At 34.8% G+C, this 8180-nt stretch overlaps 1 long non-coding RNA gene across 1 annotated transcript in view; it reads right to left on the reverse strand.

Moving 5' to 3' along the window:
* LOC144961012 (uncharacterized) overlaps positions 1-6216 on the reverse strand; it is a 6861-nt gene extending 645 nt beyond the window's left edge. The window contains exons 1-2 of the long non-coding RNA XR_013643025.1: positions 6137-6216; positions 471-544 (exon numbers count right to left, since the gene is read on the reverse strand). This is a non-coding gene — a long non-coding RNA (uncharacterized LOC144961012). The remainder of the gene's footprint in view (positions 1-470; positions 545-6136) is intronic.
* Between the last annotated feature and the right edge of the window lie 1964 nt (positions 6217-8180).

Here is an 8180-nt window from a genome sequence, read left to right on the forward strand (position 1 = left end):
ATGCATTTTCTTTGAACTTGAAGTTGAAGCACTCTTGTCAGTGGTTTCCAAACAATGGATTCAATGAGTTTCATATCACGGGACTTTTGTTTTTTTTCATTATTTAATTATTGATCACCAATATTTTACAGTTTACAGCTGTTTGTGTCCTCATATTTAAATCTTTTACATTTATCATTCCTTATCTATTTAATTAGTTGATGTTTAGCAAGAATAATTATCGAATTATCAAAACGTCCTTTCCATACAACACCTTCACCAGTTAACTAAGCCAACAGAGAGACAGACAGAAAAAGAGATAGAGAGAGACAGAGAGATACAGAAGGTTTGAGAGAGAGAGAAAGGGGAGAGAGAGAGAGAGAGAGAGAGAGAGAGAGAGAGAGAGAGAGAGAGAGAGAGAGAGAGAGAGAGAGAGAAATAGAGAGAGAAATAAAAAGAGAAAGAGAGAGAGAACTAAATGGAATACCTACCTCAAGATTGGATCTCCATTACGAATACAATCTTTTGAAGAATACACGATGCAATCCTGTATCTTCATGCCGTCCTTTAGTGAATTAAAAATAAAAAAGATGTATTTCTTGTTTGTGTTTTGAAATTGTAAACAGATAAATGAGCAAATAACTTATGTTTTGAAAGATATGAAGTCTTGCACCTAATGATAATAGTAACTAATAATTTTTTGACCTTGCCAATTTTTTTTAAAAAATCAAACTCTTGAAAATGAAATATCAGGAGAAAAATTGTCACTTCTGTAAATACCTAATGTTGGTTAATGCTGATGGCAATCCAAGGTGGAACACTGGAATCTATGATTTCAGTTTGTAAAACTCTTTGTTTGTGGTTTCCAAACAATGGAGAGGCTATAACTTTTTTATTAATCAAGCTAAATCTCTCAAATTTGGTAATCCTGTACAACTTTTAGCATAGATTACAATTAGTTGAAATAAAATGGAAATTTCCTGCAACTTTTGGAATTATCTGCTCTTGAAAATAGCTCAGAGTATATTTATTTTTTTCTTGACTTTAGTGGTTCATTTTTGGTCATTGATGATGTGAATCTCAATACATAACATTTGGTCCAACATAAAATAGCAAAAATATGGGTCTGGTACTCTAATTTTCCAAACAATAATTCATAGAATAATGCAGACCTACCAACATGGGATTATGCCAATCAGGGATTTTGAGGTGCAAAATCAGGGATTTTTCAACCCAATCAGGGATATAAAAAGAATAATGTCCCCTTGTTCGTCACTGTCGCTTACTGTATTTCTTTAGTTTTTGCATTCGCTTATCCTATGGTTTATTTATCTCCTTCGTGCAAGCCATTAACATAATTAATTTTAAGATTTAGAGAAATAAAAATTGTCAATGTTCCAGCGTTCTCTTTGGTAGTTGCTGTGCATCGCCACAAAGGAAATTTTTGCAGCAAAAAAATAGCGGCGACCTCAAAATACCAAGACATGTGTCCAAGAAATTATACAGACAGGTGAAAAGATATTCCGGACAATCGTGCCCAGTCCAACAGCAGTGGACGGTCTACCATCAAACATGGACTTACTGCACATGCAAACGATGACAACAGTCAAGGCACACAGCCTTTTCCCATCACTGAAATACCCCTTCTTTGACAATGAAATGGGCAGTGAGGCTGATCACATAACAACATTGATCAAGACCATCGCCACTGTCTATATCAAGATGCGACTGCTGAAAGCCGCCAAACTGTTCCATCAAAGGAAAATATTTACTGTTGGGGCAGACATCAAAGAGGATGAAACTAAATAAGATCATTCTCTTCAGTGTCTAATAAACCTCACAAAAGAAATGAACAGCCACCATAATCATAAATGCTGTTGGACACAAAAATCATTGATAAGTGTGCATTTTATTCGTATTGAACATTACAGCTCAGAATATTTTTTTTTCTTGACTTTAGTGTTTCATTTTGGTCAATGATGATATGGATACTCAATACATAATACATGTAGCTGTAATTGTTTTCTGGAATAATATATTTTGTCTCCCAGTGTTTTTGTTTACTTGACTAGGAGGCCAACGCAAACCCCCAAAGCCGCCAAACTGTTCCATCAAAGGAAAATATTTACTGTTGGGGCAGACATCAAAGAGGATGAAACTAAATAAGATCATTCTCTTCAGTGTCTAATAAACCTCACAAAAGAAATGAACAGCCACCATAATCATAAATGCTGTTGGACACAAAAATCATTGATAAGTGTGCATTTTATTCGTATTGAACATTACAGCTCAGATATTTTTTTTTCTTGACTTTAGTGTTTCATTTTTGGTCAATGATGATGTGAATCTCAATACATAATACATGTAGCTGTAATTGTTTTCTGGAATAATATATTTTGTCTCCCAGTGTTTTTGTTTACTTGACTAGGAGGCCAACGCAAAAACCCAAAAAAAAAAAAACAAAAAAGAGAGAGAGAGAGAGAGAGAGAGAGAGAGAGAGAGAGAGAGAGAGAGAGAGAGAGAGAGAGAGAAGAGAGAGAGGGAGGAGGAAGAAGAGAAAGATATAGAAGGAAAGAGAGAGAGCGAGAAAAAAGACAGGAATAAGAAGAGAGAGAAGGGGGGACGGGGTAGAAAAGAAAGGAAGAAAGAGAGAGTGGAGGACAGGGAGATAGAGAAAGAAAGAGAGAGGGGGAAAAAAAGAAAGAAAGAAGAGAAAAGAAGAGGAGAGAGAAATAGAAACAAAGAAAGTATGTAAGGCAAAGAGAGAGAGAGAGAGGGGGGAGAGAAAGAAAGAGAAAGAAAGAGAAAGGAAAGAGAGAGAAAAAGAGAAAGAGAAAAGAAAGAGAGAAGAGAGAGAAACAGAGATATAGAAAGATGAAAGAAAGAGGAGGAGAGAGAGAAGAGAGAGAGAGAGAGAGAGAGAGAGAGAGAAGAGAGAGAGAAGAGAGAGAGAGAGAGAGAGAAGAGAGAAGAGAGAGAGAAAAAAAGAAAAAAAAAGAGAGATGAGAGAGAGAGAGAGAGAGGGTAGAGAAGAGAAGAGAGAGAGAGAGAGAGAGAAAGAAAGAAGAGGGAGAGAGAGAGAGAGAGAGAGAGAGAGAGAGGAAGAGAGAGAGAGAGAGAGAGAGAGGAGAGAGAGAGAGAGCAGGCTGTAATGGTTGGTGAAGAATTGTCGGAACTTTTGAACACGCGAAAATAGACACAACAGGACAAAAATATGGACACAACACAGATATGACACGTCAATTGACTAGTCACTTTCCCCTACTTATTATAACGAGGTCCTTATTTTATGGTACCAAAAAAAATCCCAATTATTTGAGGGCCCAGGTCTGAGTTAGTTGTAAAATGAAAGGAAGAGAACAATTCCACCCTTTGAAGGATTGTTATCTCGTGCTTAACACAGGAAGCTGCGTATCTTCGCTCCTGTTTTGTTAAATATTTACGCTGATTCTTTCGTTTATTTGGATTAATTCTTATAGTATAGAAGAAGAAGAAAAGAAGAAGAAGAAGAAAGAAGAAGAAGAAGAAGAAGAAGAAGGGAAAAAGAAGAAGAAGAAGAAGAAGAAGAAGAAGAAGAAGAAGAAGAAGAAGAAGAAGAAGAAGAAGACGACGAAGAAGAAGAAGAAGGAGGTGGTGCGGTGGTGTGAGAGCTTTCAAAGAAGAATATTATTTCGAAAAAAAAATTATTATTTCGCATTATGTTTTTTCCGTCTCACATCCGAACGGAACCAAAGAAATATAGAGACTGCGAAATAAGAACCAGAGATATGCATGTGTGTCAGTAGCAAAATAGAGAGAAACCTTCGTCTGGTTCGACACACTTCTGTGCGTGCGTTATTTACTGACTAGGTGTGTGTGTGTGTGAAGACGACTCGCACGAACTTCGCGACCCACTCTCGGTCTGTGGCACAGTAGCCAGGCAGTGAATACATACATGTCTAGCGGAGCGTGTAGGTGGCATGATAATATTATAGCTAACTGATAAACGTCAAATTTTGTTTGGTCTTTGATAAGACAAATGAAAAGTTTTTTTTTTTTTTTTTTAAGTCGACATCTGAAACGGAATAAAATATATTTTTTTCGACGAAATAAAACTCTTTTATTCCCTTTTTTATTGGTTCTGTTCTTTGACGTTACGAATTTTATTTTTATTATTATTTTTAAAAAACATATTAGCACTTAAGAGCAAAATCGTACTGTCGGAAATCCGACAATAGACGGAAGATTTACAGGCCTGAGAGAGAAAGAGAGAATATTGAAACGAGATGTTTATTAACTAGCGCACCTGAACTAAGCGAGTGGGGGTCTTGGAGCTAATGGTGTGCATCCCCCGTGTGTGTTATATTATTATTACGCCCCGCTGCTCAACCTATCTTTTACTATTTATAAATAAGTTGAATTGATGCAGTCTGAGCAGTGGATCCAAAATTTTAAGAAAGTTAGTACCCAAAGAGGACAGTTAAGAGTAAAAAGTCGATCACGATACCTTAACTTCTTTCCGTAATCGAATACCCTTTAATCGCATGTGTATTCGTAATTAAAAAATTCGCCAAAAAAATTAAAAAATAAATAAACTAATTAATAAATTTTAAACAATTTTTTTTTTTTTAAACATCGGCATTGACAATCCGGGATTATCAGCTCAATTCTGGGATTCTGGGATGTTGGCTTAAATCCGGGATAATCCCAGAAAATCCAGGATGTATGGCAGGTCTGCATAATGTGATGCTCAACAAAATCGTAGATTTTCGCCAACTTCAAGGCTCAAAACAGTCAAATTGTCGGCTAGGATTTTCTTCAAAGTTTGATATATTGTGCAGATACACTATTTCTATAATTAAAATGGAGCTGATTGAAGCTTGAAGAACATAATAATGGTAAGTATTGAATTGTAAGCTTCAATTTATTAGACAGTATCTGTCTTCGTCTAATAAATTGAAGCTTACAATTGAATATTTATCGTTATTTTATTTTACTATTTCTATAAGCACAAGAAAGCTTTCCTTGTATTTTGAGGTGCTTCATTGTAAAAATCACTTGCAAAGAATCTCACTTCTTAAAATACAAAGGGGCATAACTCAGTTAATTATTTTGACCTCCAATATTCACTCATATCACACTACACAGTTGACAAAGTTTAAAATATTTGGCTTATGAGGCTGTTAAAAGCTATTGAATTCAATGCTTTCAAATTCAATTTACTTTTGAAAAAACCGCGAAATAATAATATCTGTTAATAGTCTAATAAATGTGGACTATAATATACTCATTCAGATGAATTCAGTTCAGATTGGTATGAATGTCGATTTTCATGTCTAGTCTAGTGCAAGATTTTTTTACTATAAAAAAATTATTCAATACACTGTTAAAAAGAGCGCTATGTAAACACACGAAAAGGCTTTATGTGACAGCGTTATAGTTATGTGACACACTGTGAAGCGTATGGATAATGGAATTGTGTATGGGCGTGTAGATAGATAATTTGGGGTGACCAATTTGGCTCGATATTACGGACCTTGATATTGAGATCCATCCATGTTATTTGATTTGGATTCGGAATGAATTTACTACAACGAATGAAGCTTTAACTGTAAGCGTAGACGTCTAGTATCTGTTGTGTAAGAAATTAGACTTATTCTAATTCTAGAGTACTAGGTATCTCGACTGTATTTGACATCTACAACACAACGCAAACGAATAATATTACTATATATTAAAAGTAAAGTCCTCAAAAATATTATAGACAAAGTTACTATATGATCATCAGCCAGAAAATTTAAATATTACATTGATATGTGCCATAAGTTTCGAGTAAATTTCATATCTTGATCACTTGTGCCTTGTGGTTTCTTTTATCATCTAATTTTTGTTCAGCACTAGTTTACAGTCTACAGCTGTTAAAATGTCGTCGTACTCGTACTATATAAATCTTTATCATTTATTGTCAAATTAATTGTTAAGCAATAATAATTATCAAAATATAATGTCCTTTACCCTACAACTCTTTCCCGGTGAACTGAGCCAAGAGAAAGAAAGAAGAGAGAAGAGAGAGAAGAGGAGAGAGAGAGAGAGAGAGAGAGAGGAGAGAGAGAGAGAGAGAGAGAGAGAGAGAGAAGAAGGAGAGAGAGAGAGAGAGAGAGAGAAATATAATTCTTACCTCGTGATGAAGTCTCCGTTACGAATCCAATCCTTTGAAGAATACACGATCCAATCCAGTCTCTTGATACCGTGCTGTAGTGAATTTTTGAAAAACGTAATTCTTGTTAATATTTTGAATTTGTATACAAATAGATTATCGAAGAAATTATGTTTTGAAAGAAATGCAGTCTCACCACCTTATATGATTAGCAATAACTTTTTTGTTTTTTACCTCAACAGGTAAACTCCCTGAATCTGTTCACTTTCATAAATACCTCATGTTGATTAATGCTGAAGGCAATCTAAGGTGGCATATCGGTATCTACTATTTCAGTTTGTAAAATTCAAACATGATTATTTTTTAAATCACGATAAAAAAGATTAAATTTCTTACCTGGAGATGATGTCGACTCCCTTGAAATTTCGTTGTCTTCCTGGATGGTCCATCTGAAACTCAAACAATTAATAGTGATTAGACACTGGTGGTGGGATAATGTTGGAGTCCAAGAAAATGACGAATGAAACTGAAAAAAAAAACCCTGAAAGCTTACCATTCTAGATGAAATCTTACAAAATGAATCCGGTCCTGTCCTCTGTCGTCTTCCAACTTCTGTGAAATCTGAAATGATCTAGAAACTGGTGATTAGTCATGGGAATAATACAAATACAAATAATTATAATACAATACATATAAAAACCCGACGGTACCGTCAAAAAGGGGTGTTGATTAGTAAAAGTTCAAAATATAGGCCTATAAGTTAGTAAGAAAATGAGATTACGGGTTTCCAACTTCACCAAGCCGAGAATCCCCGCAAACTGAATATAAAATTTCGCGGGGAGTCAGGTGTGTCGTTGTGATTTGTTTTTATGAAAATGTAAACAACTCATGGAGCGGTGGATACAGATGGCCTTAATTCTCTAAAGACGCGGTTACATTATTAGGCTGAAGCGGTGTCATTTATATGTTAGAAATACGGAAAGTGCAGAGACAAAATGGATATTGACCACAATAACGATCTTCAATACCTTCGTGCTGGCGTGATCAATGATTTCGAGGTCACAAAAAAAAAAAAAAAATGACATCAAAAAGTACAGACACGACAGAGCAAGTTGAAAACCGATTAAGTTTTCCATATGACGTAAATGTTACATGATCAGAGTAGTAATATCATGTGTATGTTTTGCGACGAGGACATAAAATAGCGTTGCAATTTATTTACAGGGGTGACTTAACTGTATACTACAAACTAAAATCGGATAACTTTACTCATCCAAAGCGGTGATCAACTAACTGAACCTAATGCTACCGGTAATTGTATGACAATGTGGATATGGCTTTAAGGTACGATAATTAACACGGAGAAATTATTTCTAAATATAACATATTGTTTAAAAAGCTACGTGTGAGATGTGATAACCCTTTAACCTACTAACACTATGACTGGTTGTGAAGTAATCAAAACGCAGGACTCATATTGATTAAACACACAGTCTCATGGACACTTTTCTGTTTTCCAATTAAAACAACTCTTTGTTTTTTCTAACAATAACCCAGTATCATCATCATCATCACCATCACCACCACCACCACCATCATCATTCATCATCATCATCACCATTACATAATAATAATAATAATAATAATATAATAACAATAATAATAATAATAATAATAATAATAATAATAATAATAATAATAATAATAATAATAATAATAATAATAATAATAATAATAACAATCGTCATTATCCTTATCATCATAATTATCATCATCATCATCATCACAATCATCATCATCATCATTATCATCATCATCACATCATAATCATCATCATCAGCATCAGCCGCAGCGGCGGCATCATCATCATCATCATCATTATCATCATCGTCGTCGTCGTCGTCGTCGTCGTAGTTAAAAGTTTTTTTTGTTTTTTTTTTTGATTTTTTGTTTGTTTGTTTGTTTTGTTTTTCGTTGTTGTTGTTGTTGTTTTTTTTTTTTTTTTTTTTTGGGGGGGGGGGGGGGTGAAGGGGGAGTAGAGAGACCGAGAAAGAGCAAGGGCGTG

This window comes from Berghia stephanieae, unplaced genomic scaffold, assembly GCF_034508935.2.
Source record: "Berghia stephanieae isolate SIO BIC M18660-M18661 unplaced genomic scaffold, UCSD_Bste_1.3 scaffold123, whole genome shotgun sequence".
Classification (NCBI taxonomy): Eukaryota; Metazoa; Mollusca; class Gastropoda; order Nudibranchia; family Aeolidiidae; genus Berghia; species Berghia stephanieae.